Genomic DNA, 13,426 nt, shown 5'->3' on the forward strand with positions numbered 1-13,426 from the left:
TGGTTTGATCGGTGATCAGTGGTCGAAAGTTACGAAAGGATCTAGGAGGTATTGTAATATTGACTCTTGCCAGCAGTTCGGATGTCACGACTCCCAGCAAGACGCCCCAAAAGGTGTGTCTGTGGTGTAGGCGACAGCGGTGCCGGTTTCCAAACGGCAGGACTGGAGTTCAAATCCCATCCGGACCGTCCCTCCGTAGTGAGGACTGACTATCCAACTACGTGGTATCGGCAAGTCCAGTAAGCCATTGGATGGCCGGTGTGTCTTCTTTGGCTTTACAATCCCAAGGGCACTGGCTCACTGGCATTAATATTCCCACAGCTGGATGGAAGGTCCTGCGTGCGATGTTCCGGATGGGATTTGATATCAGTCCCTGCGTGTTAGACGATTGGCACAACTATTGATAACTTCTAAAGGACCCACGCCGGGAGACGGCGATTCTAGATCTCGGAATCATCATTCCTCACGGTCAGAAGTCGATAAAACTTAACGAGAAATCTTCAAACGGTTGTGGCCTTGATTGAATTTTTCTTCTAATATTTTCTATAAGAGCAAGATACCAAAGTAGCGGCCCTAGAGCCTGTAAATGTTTCAATGTAAGCTAAGAGGTGTAAAAATAAAATTTAATTACGCAAAGCTCAAGTTAAACATGTCTAAAAGTGATTTGATTAGCCATAAAGACGACAACAAAATATTAAAACTCTCTTCTACATGTGCATTCCTGTTGTAACTATTTTGTTTTGAAACAAACAACAAAAACTCAAACCTAGATCATAAACAATGGAAGTTGATTATGCAGAGCAAACGTAAATAGCATTCACATTATTCAATCAAGAGAGCCTGTCATCCCCAGAATAGTTCTTAGACTGCTAGGGCACTCTTCAGTTGCTTGGCTACATCGATTGGCTTCGAGCTTGCGACCATAAACGGCCAATTGAAGTGGAATTCCACTCTCCCTCGGCCACAACAAAAAAAAGAACGGTCGAGTGATGAAGTGAAAAATCTATTCAAACGCAAGAAAAACTTCACTGTCAATGAATGCATCTTTATTGTTTGACTTTTCACGAAGACAGTCCCACACTGATATGGTACAGCTCTCGCACATACAATCAGTTCTCGCGGTGTCTGGTTTTGAGTGGTTTCAAATTTCTGCTGCTCCTCCAGTTTTCGGTGCATTGAGAAATCCGACACACAGAAACACACAAAAATCAGATCAGAACCGTCACCGTGCTGACGGAAACAAAAAGTGAACAGGAACAGAAACCGATCGCAAGTAAACCTGTGTACATCGTACAACGCAAGTGAATGCAGCGAACATAAAGTGGTCCATTAATACATACATCCCAAGGAAAGGGCACTAGAAAACTTGAAGGAGACACACACAAAAAAGTATTATCAACGATTTTTTTTTTTCCTTCGTTCTCCCTGAGCCGGGGAAGAAAAATGATCTGTTTAACGTCTCCAAGTCTACGCGGCATGTCAACAGGAGAGTTTGCTTCTTGTGCTATCGTTCTTGTGGGGCTGAGATATGGGGATGACGGACGGTGGAACCGATATGCCAATCCTTACCACAGACCGTGTCATTCACAATGCATCCGTAGTACAGTGCATCGAAGTATGGACGTCCTGATGATGTGGAAAAAGCTTTTCTCCCCCCGGCATCCTGGACAATGGCGATGAAGCTGGAAGTGGAGATGAAAAATTAAAATTTCACCGTTTCATCGTCGTCGATGATAAGAAGAAAAAAACGGATACCTTTGCATTTGTTTGGTCGAGGGTTGGGACGATAGAAAAAAGTACCTCTGAAGGTAATGCAGTCCATTATTCCTACCGTTATGGCATTGCAAATATTGCATTTTCCTTCAATTGTTGACTCTGAACTTGAGATATCCGTCTCACCTAGAATGGGAGTACTCTCCCGGAAAATGGGTGATCGGAACGGAAGCGGGGACGGTTCAGGTGTGGAACCTCCTCCACTTACATTGTGAATACGGTTGGTGAAGATATTCTACCGCTTTTACCACATCGTCCCAGCACGCAGAAGTCATTGATTTTTGCTGACATCATCGGTATGATGTCCTGGATGGGCCAAAAAAAGAATGCAAAAAGGCACTGTTCAACGGTTCGATTGGCGAAAAAGCATACACACGGAAGATTGTTTGCAGGACGGCAAGAACCTGTTACAGAAGATTAATTCGTAAGCAAGTGACAATCGGGCTCCGCTTTTTCTTCAGTCTTCAGATCCGAAAGCGAAAAAGGATAACGTTCAATCCCTTTGTAACGTGTTCGTTCGCATCCTCGAGAAAGGTTGGGTCCCAGTGTTCCTCCCATGCGTCGAATGCACAGACACAGGCTTAACGCGTTCGTTCGGAATAGTTTCACTGGAGGGATAAACATCATGCCTGCTTTTACCGGTGCTCTCTTCACTTTGCACACACTCCCGAAAGCTAACCATGTCCAGGGAGTGTTGCCACTTGATAGATTGGGTCATTTGTGGCTATTTCGATGGGGTAAACAATTCCTGTCGCTGTTCATCGCCTCCTCCCAGCTGGGCAATCGACAGCGGGAGGCGATTTTAGCGATAAATCGTTGAATGTGTTTCATAAATTTGTCCTTTAAGCTCGCTCGCATTGGAGCCATCCCGGGATTGTGACTCAAATAGGTCACGGACTTTAGTTTGTGGTTCACAATGGATTAGAATCGGATTGAACTGTAGTGTTTTGTTGCAGCTTTAGCCGTGTTTTCTCAGTGGTTGTATGGTTAGACAAGATTTGGCATGATTTTCATGAAGTTTTAGAGAAAGCTTGAAATTTAATAAAGCTTCTTTGAATGATTTTGCACGAAAGAAGTGACTCTAAATAAATAGTTCTTTCTAGATAATTCGATTATTAATCTTAACCTGTTAAAACTGTTCGAACTATGAATTAATGTTCTCTTTGCGTTGAGCTTTCAAAATCAATCAATTTTATCACAAAAAATTGCAAAACTTTTATGTAGTTCTCAAGGACCTGTCAGTTCTAAAGCAAAATAGAAAACCACTGGACGTTGAAGGGAAAAAAGACAGGTCGTTAAAGCGCAGAGTATGTCTGAAATGAGCTTAGTCAAACACTAATTCGCAAACCTGGCTTGTTTGCAGAAAAAAAGGATATTAAAATCCTTTTTATTGTGGACCATGTTCATGGCTCAAATTAAAGTATAAAATTGTTAGGATTTTTTAAAAGATTGTTAGGTTTTTTTCCCAAAATGGCAGTGTGTTTTAGAGTTCTGTTCTACTCTCCATAATTTTCGGCATTATTTCTCTTATTTCTTGATTTGAAGCAGGGAACGAAAAGTCAAACAAATAAATGTAAATTACTTCAAAATTACCCACAGAAGAGGTCTCAAGGCTCTCGAATACGAGTGACTGATCCTCCTCATAACTTTATTTTCTGACGGGGGGTTGCTTATCCACATTGTTTGCCCAACAACTTCACTTGTAGGATCTCATCCGATAATTTTGGGATCATCAAACAAGGTTAAATGGTTACTGAGGATTTTAATGAGCTGAACACATCTTCTTTTTCTTGGCTTAATGACCTTCCAGGTTACGTCGGTCATCGAATGGCTTACTAGACTTGCCGTCGTTGGATAGTCAGTCCACACTACAGGGGGACGATCTGGATGGGATTCGAACCTCGAGGTCCTTCCGTTTGGAAACCGGCACCGATGTTACATACACCACAGGGCCGCCCATACTGAATCGATAATAATCGCTGATAATCGATAATATATTGATAGTCTTCAAAAGGTTCCTATAATTTTTTGCAAAAGAAGCATTTGTATTAAGCGACACATCGGATTGTTAAAAATAAAAACAAACAGCAATTATTAACAGCAACAACAATTTTATTCAAATGCTTTACTTTCAATAATTATCACTCAATAACTAACCTTTTTTGATTCCTCATAAGAAAAGTTTTGGTTTTTTTTTGTGCCACCCTTTAAACAACACGAAAAGGGAAAAAAATACCAACACGTTCTCCTTCCTTCTACAATAAATGGTGCAGTCTAGGTCGATGTCGATTCGATGCATTGTAGTGTCCTCTTTCAAATAGTTGTATGCATTCCACCGCACACCAAACAGCCCCAGAACCGTATCGAATGTTGACCGACCGTACAAGAATTTTGTTGATCACATTGAACCGGGCAGCCGGGCAGCGAATAACGAAGGCTGGAGTAAAAGACACACACACACAAGAAAAAAACTCCACATGGAAAGCCAGTGTTTGGCTCGAACAGATTTAAAGAAACGCGCCCTCATTTGCCCTTGTGCGTACTTCCAGCTTCTCTGTTACGCATTCCAATTGCCCATTCGATTCGGGTGTACCGATCGGTATCGCTGAACATGTCTCATCTGGGCGCTTCATTCGTTTAGGGATTTTTTAACACCCGCGTGGTTCGCAGTTGTGTCCCAGGTACGACGCTCCGATGGCGGTTTTAATAAAATTAATTACGCTTAAATAAATAATTGGGTTGGCCACCTCTTGCCTATTTGTGCTGCTGGCTGGTTTTCCGTTTTCTTTTCCTTTCTTGTTAACCTCACACAAAATAGCGCAGCAAAGAAGCGAACGTAGCGCTAGCGTCTACCGTGTGGGACGATTTTTTACCATACGCGCAAACGCGTAACCGGTACACGTGCTACTGTGCGCATACATAGTTGGTTTTTACTTCACTTCATTTTCGTCCGCTTGTGTTAGATAGATTAAGTGTCCGAATTTTCCGCTCCCGAAAGCATTCAAGGGTTGGCTGCTGTGCATGCATAATTTCTGATTTTAGTTCGCTGGGTTTTTCAACAATTCTGTTACTTTTTCCCTTATTATGTGCGGGTAAGACGACCTTATTCAGTATCAGGGTTATGAACATGTGAAAATGGTGTGGAGGTATCATCCTTTATATTTTCTTCTTAAACCATATTTAGATAAAACTGTCCCATTCTCCTGACTGTAAGGAACAATGAGCTAATTTTTAAAAAAAATCTAGCAGTAAAGTTCAATTCGAAAATATACAATTCTAAAGAATTAACGCTTCAATACACTACTTCAAACAGGGAAAATCCAAGAAGGTGATACCATAACGTAAAAAAGAGGAACAGGTGTTCTATTCCTTAACATATCGTATCAATTGCCGTATTTATACCGAAGAACGGATCGTTTACCATCATTTGCTACACAATTACGACGAGTCAATCTATTCCAGAGCCCGGTTTTTCCTCCACTACCAGCTACCTCAACCTTCACACAGCATCCTCGGGTAAGTCACTCTTGCACAGCATTGAAAGAAGCCCCGTTCTCAGACGCCTCACGCATTGCCCCAGTTCTGATACGAACCTTATCTGCGCTCTTTTTCTCTTGCTTGCTTCACGGCGTTTGATACTCATGGTTCCTTCACTTCCCATCGTCGAATGGGTGCGTCACGTTGGTACACGTTCCCAGGCTCCATATGCCGAGAGCTCCATAATGATGCTGTGTCAATTAGCGAATTCAAAGAAAATGATTATCAAAACTAATAATTTGCATGTTCCCTCCCAACACCAGCCAAGGAGAACTCGGGGTGAAATAGGAAAGAAGGGAACCTGGGTTGTATGGGTTTGGCCGCTGGCGATCCGCTTCTTAAAAGTCTGCCAGCCTCGTACGACGATGTTGGGGATGGTGTTTACCGTTCTTAAGATGAAATTTTAAATGGAGTACAAGAAATGATGCTGCCGTCACTTGGTTGACAATTTGTTCATGGATATTGTTTTTAGATTAGTTTTCTACTTCACAATATTGGTTGTTTACTTTACAATATTTTTTTTTTGAATAAAATCTGAACTATTTAAAAATGTTCAAAACCCTTCAAGCATCACATTGTTTTCTTTCAATAAAATTTCAATCATGGCTTACAATATCTCAAAATGAAGTCAAAATAAATTAACACGAGTTTACCATCACAGCCAGCACACCCTTTGCCTTGCACACTGTCCCATTTTCAGTCCCAACAGTAGTGCCGCTGCCAGGCTGGACAAGACTCTCGGGTGTGCATCGCACACAGCATAACGACGGGAACGCATCGCACGCGCTTTGGCCGTCCAGCGCGTGGTCAAATGGATTGGCTACAACGCACGATCCCGGAACAGACATTATCTATGCCTTCTATGCCAAACCGCTCCGCTTCGCCTCCCCCCCAACCATCCCTAATCCTCACCCAGACCACGGGACGCTTCATTATGCTATTTTATCTTTGTTTTTCTTCTTTACCTTCCACCACACACACACACACACATGCCGCCCACTGTCCGTTGTTTTGCATGAGATAGCATTAACTGGCACATTCACACGTGGCCTCCGGGGGATACGGAGGGATATGAGTAAATAGGAAAAAAGGGCAAAAATTGGAACGGTCACTAGCTCACGGTTGGGCCGGGACCGGAGCGAATGGGTTGCGCTGCGCTGGCCTGACGATCTTGCGCGTTCGCGTGCTGCTTGAGCGAGACGAATGCGTGAGGCGTGAGAGGATCGGGAAGGGGGTTTTCCCGCACAATGTTGGCCATTTTCTGACGCACAGTTTTGGTGCGGGCCTCGCTGGCTAATAGGTAGTTTAGTTTGCGCTACATCTGGAACATGATATCTGCCCCAAAAGGGATTCGCTAGGGGACAAGGTTGGCAAGCTTCAAGGTTCATTTTCCTTTCAGCGGACAGAAATGATCGTTGTTAAAAAAAAAGCTAATAATTCATGCAAAGAACATAAACTATTTCAACTACTCTTAATTTATGTTCAGGTTATGACAAGATAATGTACTATTAGAATGAAAATGATTAGAATTGGTATCGAGGAACAATCCATGGTAGCTTGGTGATTGAATATCTTGTTCATTAATGCCTATAATCATGATCAAAAGGCCTACTGCTCTAGATCTATGTAGGTATTTCGAGCTAAACAAGAAGGAGCAGAAGTGAAGAATTTGTCCAAATAATAAAATCCTTCCACCAGAAAACCAAAAGCAAATTAAACACATCTTTTTAGAACGATTTGGTGCATTAGACAGCTGGAACTAAACGTATGGAAATTTTGCCAGTGACTAAGCACTAATTATTCAATCAACCGACCTGTCCCACTGCCGATTTGGTGCTATCGCAGTGCACCATCTGGGGAAATTCCCTCCTCACATCCGACGATGAATTTCCAACAATGTGCACACAGCAACAGAAGTACGAGAACCGTACGCTTCATTACCACGTCATCCACTCAATTTCCAACACATTTCACCGGGTACGATCGGTCTGATAACAGCAAAACGCTTCCGAGAAAAACTTTAACCAGTTAAATAGTGTAATTTGCCACACATCAATACGATGCCGGCCGGTCCAGAATAAAATGTATAGCACAAGCTAATGGCAGAAAAAAAGAGAGACAAACCCAGACAAGTTGTTTGGATGAGTGTCAGTTGGTTTCATTAGCATCGCAGCACGGTACTGGCGGTCGCTCTTGCAAGATTATCATCTCAAAATTCGCCAACTGTCGTCTGGTTTGTGCTAGAGTGAACTAACTCATCAATCATTCCGCGAGACGATGCACGGTGCATTTATTGCCCTGTGGCGGGGTTGGTCGCGAGTGATGATTTGTTGCACGTCAACTGGTTAAGTTTGAATGTTTTATTTCAATGTCAGCGGTGTGAAGAAATTGGTGTTTAGATGCTACAGATGAGCTTAAGCAGATGACAGGCAAGTGATGGCTAAGAGTTAGTTTATGAAACCATCTTATATCTGCGTAATCAAATCATTAAAAATACTGCAAATTTTATTGTGTTACACTTTATACACTTAAATTACACCATCATCCTACAGAACTCACCCCGAACAGTTGACGCGAACACGAATCCTCACCACTTGACAGCCATTTGTTTGGACGTGTGTTATCAAGATTCCCTGTGTTGTGTTACACGCTTTCCGCAATTTGTCCACCCGAAGTGCGTTGTGCGATTGCGGGATGATTTTGAAACGGATAGCGATAAAACAAGAAAACCAAAACAAACCAGCCCAGCGATAGATCTGATTAACCGTCATGGTAAGCCAGCAGAAGCCTATCGCTGCCTATCGACCGATCGGTCAAGGTTTTGACACGGTTTGGCGAACCGTATCGATTCGTCGATCAGCACGCTCATTAAAAGACAATAAAATTGCGCGTGTTTGATAACAGTGCTCCTGTCTATCGTGACTTCCTCGTTTAGAAAATACGTACGAACAGTCAAAGTCTACCACAACACGGTCGTAAATTAGTGATGTAAACAAATAGTGGATGCAGTTGGAACTAACCTCTGGAACACATTCTCCTGCATGGGTGCAAATAAGGGGTTTGTGGGCAGATTGGTCACTGATAGTCATTCCGATGCCTGTAAAGAACCGCAGCCCTGCTTGATCGCGTATTACAAATAATGTGATTACATTAAACGCATTGCCCTTTTCCACTGTCTCACTCTCTTCATGCATCCAGCTGCATCAAACGCACTACGCACTGGAATGCCTACAACTACATGCTTCACTCGTGTCTTAGAATTGCGCCGTCGTACTCTCTGCCGCTGCCGTAGAGCAGCTGGAGCGTGACCTTTGGCCTTTTCGCAGCAAAAATGGTGCTAACTTGCACACGGTGATGACTGATGCGCAATCCTACCGACTGGCTCAGTACCTTCCGATACTGGGGCCAGCGTGTCTGACCCATTTTTTTTTCCAATCCACCCGACGATAAGGCGTGCGTTACTCGGTGCAAGAAATTCGAGTGCGTAGCAGTGAACACTCATAAAACTCATAACACTCAACCGTCTGGAAAGACCCCTTTCGGTTCCTTTAATGCTGTGCATGTGCACTCTGTTTGTTGACTTTTTATTTATTCGTCTAGTCAATTTTGGATCATTTTTGCGCCCCGTTCGGGATGCGTGCTGGCGTGCGGAAATACCGGCTACGGTGTGAATCGACCTCGCTTGCAAATACCATTCCGGTGAGCCATTGATGTAATACGGAGAGGTGGAAAAATGCATCACGGCCAATTACCCTCACTATTACAATATCCACCTTGCCGTTTTGGGGGAGGGATCCAGGGGAAATGCGTAAGAAAATAGCAATTTTAAACATTTTCCCATGCCAATACCTAATGATCACGGATATGGGTAAATTCCATCTACCCTAGTTTAGCTGCGATACATGTTGTGCTTATGATTCATTTGCATGTTTAGCTTTTCCAAGCCAGGAGTCATCCGAAGCTCGTCACCTGCCTGTTTAACACCACACAGGTCCCTGAAATTAAAAACCGTTGAAGGGAAAGTGATTAACGGGAAGGTAGCTACTATCCGTTGAGTTCAAGTTCTTTTCATTTATATATTTTGTGTTATTCTAGAAAATAATAATGACAATGGTTACATATGTATATCTGACATTAAAAGAAACATTTCTTCATTTGTTAGTTTTTTTCTTTTGGTTCCATAAAACATTTTGGCTAAAACATTGCAAAAAAACATTGAATTGCAATGGCCAGACAAACTAAAAATATAAGCAAATAATAACACAATCCAATCCATTGCAATCCATTGCAAAATCCACAGCAACTGACAAAATAATCAATTCCACATTTTTTTTCATAGCTGTCACTTGTGTAATTTTATTTTGTTATCTATTTTTATTATCCTATTGTATAATACAATTATTAGGATTTTTTTATTACATTGATTTTAATTATTTTCTAATCATACGTATTGTCTAATGAAATTGTTTAGTAGCTTTTCTATAAATATATTACTTATAATCAACGTGATGTGGATGAAAGATTTGCTAACAGCTGATTTTCAATTATGCCTTGTGTAGCTCCTCATGACTTTTGTTAATAATTTACGTAAAATATTTGATCAAAGACTGCACAAAAAAAAACATTTTTTCATTTTCTTCATTCAACTCACTTCCATAGAAACTTACTCATACAAATGCTAGACGCGTCTCTGATATGATTTGTCTTGGTCGTTACCAACTATCAGCACGTTTCGAATGATACAGAGTTTGGTTTTGGCTTCTGCCGTCCGATTTTGTGCACTTTGACCCACAATATTTCGACGACTTTCCTCAGAGTCTGTGCTGTCCCTGTTCCGTCGCCTGCGTTTCGACGTCTGCTGTAGTAAACCAATACATTCGGAAACAAATCTGGTTCTCCAGGATCGGTGTACTGACAATCCAGCGGCCATATGCTTCACCTAACGTCAACGTGGAGAATAGTCGTAATGGCCAATGGGGAGTACAGGAAGGGCAAATTGCACTGTGCCAACTTGAGCACTTTTTAATCGTCCCTGAAAACTTCAAATATATATTATTAAGGTCAGTTACTTTAGTGATGATGGAGTCATTTCGTTTCCCACTACGCGGTTCCATAGCTCCGACCAGGGACTCAACGGCCGCAGGTTTCTGACAGTCGTCTACCGTGCATCAAATTGTGCCTACAAGTTCATGCTCATTTCATACCATTGAGTCATGATCACCCATCACACACAGTTACCCCGGTTGTCCCTTGGCTGGCTGCACCACCGTCTGCTGCAACTTTGTACGGGCAATGTTGCTGTCGATGGTAAGTGCGCAGTATGGTGTTAGTCACTGCTGACCGACGCGCTTTACCAAAACCTCTTTCTGCTGCGATCCACCACACTTTCCATTGCACCGGTAACGAATTAGTTTCACCGAAACGTAATCAAAACAGAACATGAGCCTTTCGGGGGGAGCCGCAGGGGCGTAACGCGGGTGGGGGGGGGGGGGGGAACGAAACTCCAAAGGCGTACTATGCCCGATGCGTATCTTCTTTCCTGCACCTGAGAGCCCTTGCGAACGTGACGTCGTTGTTGGTACCGTGAAAAATTGACATAATTCTACTTCGGGCAATCATCATCGCGGCCGGGCAACGGTTTTATGCTGATTTCAACACGCCCAACACGCAATGAATAATACCTTGTGGCGCAGTATCCATCCTTTCCCTGTGTCGTAGCAACATGAATATGAGCTAAAATAATAAGATCAGGTCTGTTCCTTAGAGGGCTACTTTAGTAGAAGCTATACTCGTCTGGAACGAATGCATCGATACTTCATGTAAAAGCATCATTTTGCAGCCAAAAGATTGTCTATCTTTTTTTAGAAGAGAAATTTGAAGTGAAAAGGTACAGGTTTTTTTAACATGGTGTTCTCATTAAAACAGATCGTCGATTATGGCTGGTTCTTTCACTTGGTAAGCCTATCTGTTTATTTTTATTTTATTCATAATTTTATTCATAATTATTTTCAACGTATTAGCTGTTGCAATGAGCTTCTTTATTTTTTTTACTTTGATTCATCTATAGTTTTATCGTTAATTCACATAATTTGTAGATCAAAGTTAGTTTTAATATTGACGGCTTGCGTCGTACTGCCAACCTGGCCGTATTGCTAAGAGTAAAATAGTTATCAAACCTAGTTGCTCTGACGGATTAACCAAACAATACGCTTTTCTCACAGCACGGCCAGGAACCCCATCCGGGCCGTTTTCTTGCAGTGAGTATTGGCTCTCCAACTACGTGTTATCAGCAAGTCTAGTAAACCATTCGATGGCAGTCGCGATATGTACCTTTAACGAAACTTTGTAGATAAAAAATTCACAGAAATAAGTTCGAAAACTATTAGAAGCACTTTTTCTCCCTTTATTGTGAAGTCATCATTTCTATTAATAAAAATAAGAAACCTTTTAATCGGTAATAAGTGCTCAATAAATTCTTCATCATTGTTTACGAATTATGCGCAATAGAATCTGATGTGCAGTTTCTCCAGAACCGCGTAACACTGCAACGAATCCAACGGAAGCAATTAGTAAGCAAACATTCCCAATTCTACCGAAACAAACAAATATTCACATACCAGAACATAATACGGATGCATCGGAGAACAGATCTGTACCGTAGAAATGCAAATGCGAACATAACTCCGTACCGATTTAGTTGGTGTGCATGCAGCAAACAAACAAAACAAAAAACATAATTCAATTATGTCGCTTAAGTACTCCACCCGTGCACCGGAACGAATTCTGGATCGAAAATGCTGTACACTTGCACACGGTTTCGAAATAAAACACGACCGCCCTGTTGAACCTACCCGTTCAAAACCCTGGTCGGATTTAATTCACTTTCATTAGCAAACATCAAAGCGTCCAGCGTTCGCTGGCAGCACCGTTGTGCAGGATTGATCTTTCCCACTTTATGCAACTATGCTCCGGTGACTGTGACACAGTGTGAACCATTTTTCCCAGTACACAGGAAGGCTTCATCTCACGTTCTCGCTGTAGTTGGAACATTTCTCGCATCTCCCCGATGGCGTTACGTTTCAGCCCCGGGGTGGCGGCGTGCTAACGGGTCTTCAAAAACTGCGGAATAAAATTGCAATTAAATAGTTCTGCGAAATTGTCTTCACCATCGCCGAGGGCTGCCAGATGAATGTAACGGCAGCGCAAAGGATGGAAAGTGTAGCATATTCACTCGCACGCTCACTAATCATTCGACGAATATTAAAAATATTTACCTACTTTGTGACACAATAGTGGCCGAGCGTTCCACAACCGGTGCTGCCGTTTTCTGGCAGGATAACGTGACACAATTATTGCATAGTTGGAAAATGGTTTAACATCCAGCTGAGGTAGACAGTGGCGAAGCTATAACCAGAAACTTATGAATGGAAATAGGAGAAAACTTAAGTGTTCTAATAATTTGGTTGACTCGGAATCGTCGTATCTGCTACGGGTTTATCACTTTAATTGCTTTTCATGAGATATTTTCATGTTGGCATTCTTGCAATCAGAATCCAGATGGAAATAACACTACAATTTTACTATTAAATGCCTCTACGTGGACACAATTTACTGGACAGTTTAATTTATTCTGTTTACTTCCACGGAGGTTAACAACATCAGAAGCTCATTTTTTCCGATTCAAAACGAAACTGTCGCCTTCTTATATCATTATCATTAATTAGTGTAAGCGCGACTTATTGCACTGGTGTCACTCCACCCTGGCACCCTTGCAACATTAATCAGCAATCATCCCGTGCACCAAACACCAGTCAATCAGTGGGCTGGGCGGTACCGTCTCATCTTTCAACTTCCGAATCATGCAAAAATGATTCCCCAGGCCGAGTGCGTTTGCCTGTATACGCTACAGCAGAATCAAGCAAAAAAAATCATCCCACCAAGCAGCCGATCTCGTTGAGGCATGCAATCATCGTCGGCAAGCGGTTTTTTTTTTTTTGCAAAACGAGATCGGTTCACTATCGCATTGCATTCGCAACGCAGTTGCACCCGCCGCTAGTCCGTCGCTACACTGATTGTAATGTAACTTGAGCCGAGACCGCCACCGATAAGGCCGACC

General features: G+C 42.3%; 2 protein-coding genes across 2 annotated transcripts in view; one reads left to right on the forward strand and one right to left on the reverse strand.

Annotated features, from left to right (window-relative positions):
- Positions 1-13,426, forward strand: part of LOC126561961 (UDP-glucose 6-dehydrogenase) — a 299,499-nt gene that overhangs the window by 125,961 nt on the left and 160,112 nt on the right. The gene's annotated exons all lie outside the window — the stretch shown is intronic.
- Positions 1-13,426, reverse strand: part of LOC126561876 (PTB domain-containing adapter protein ced-6) — a 359,240-nt gene that overhangs the window by 334 nt on the left and 345,480 nt on the right. The window lies entirely within an intron of this gene.

This window comes from Anopheles maculipalpis, chromosome 3RL (assembly GCF_943734695.1).
Source record: "Anopheles maculipalpis chromosome 3RL, idAnoMacuDA_375_x, whole genome shotgun sequence".
Lineage (NCBI taxonomy): Eukaryota > Metazoa > Arthropoda > Insecta > Diptera > Culicidae > Anopheles > Anopheles maculipalpis.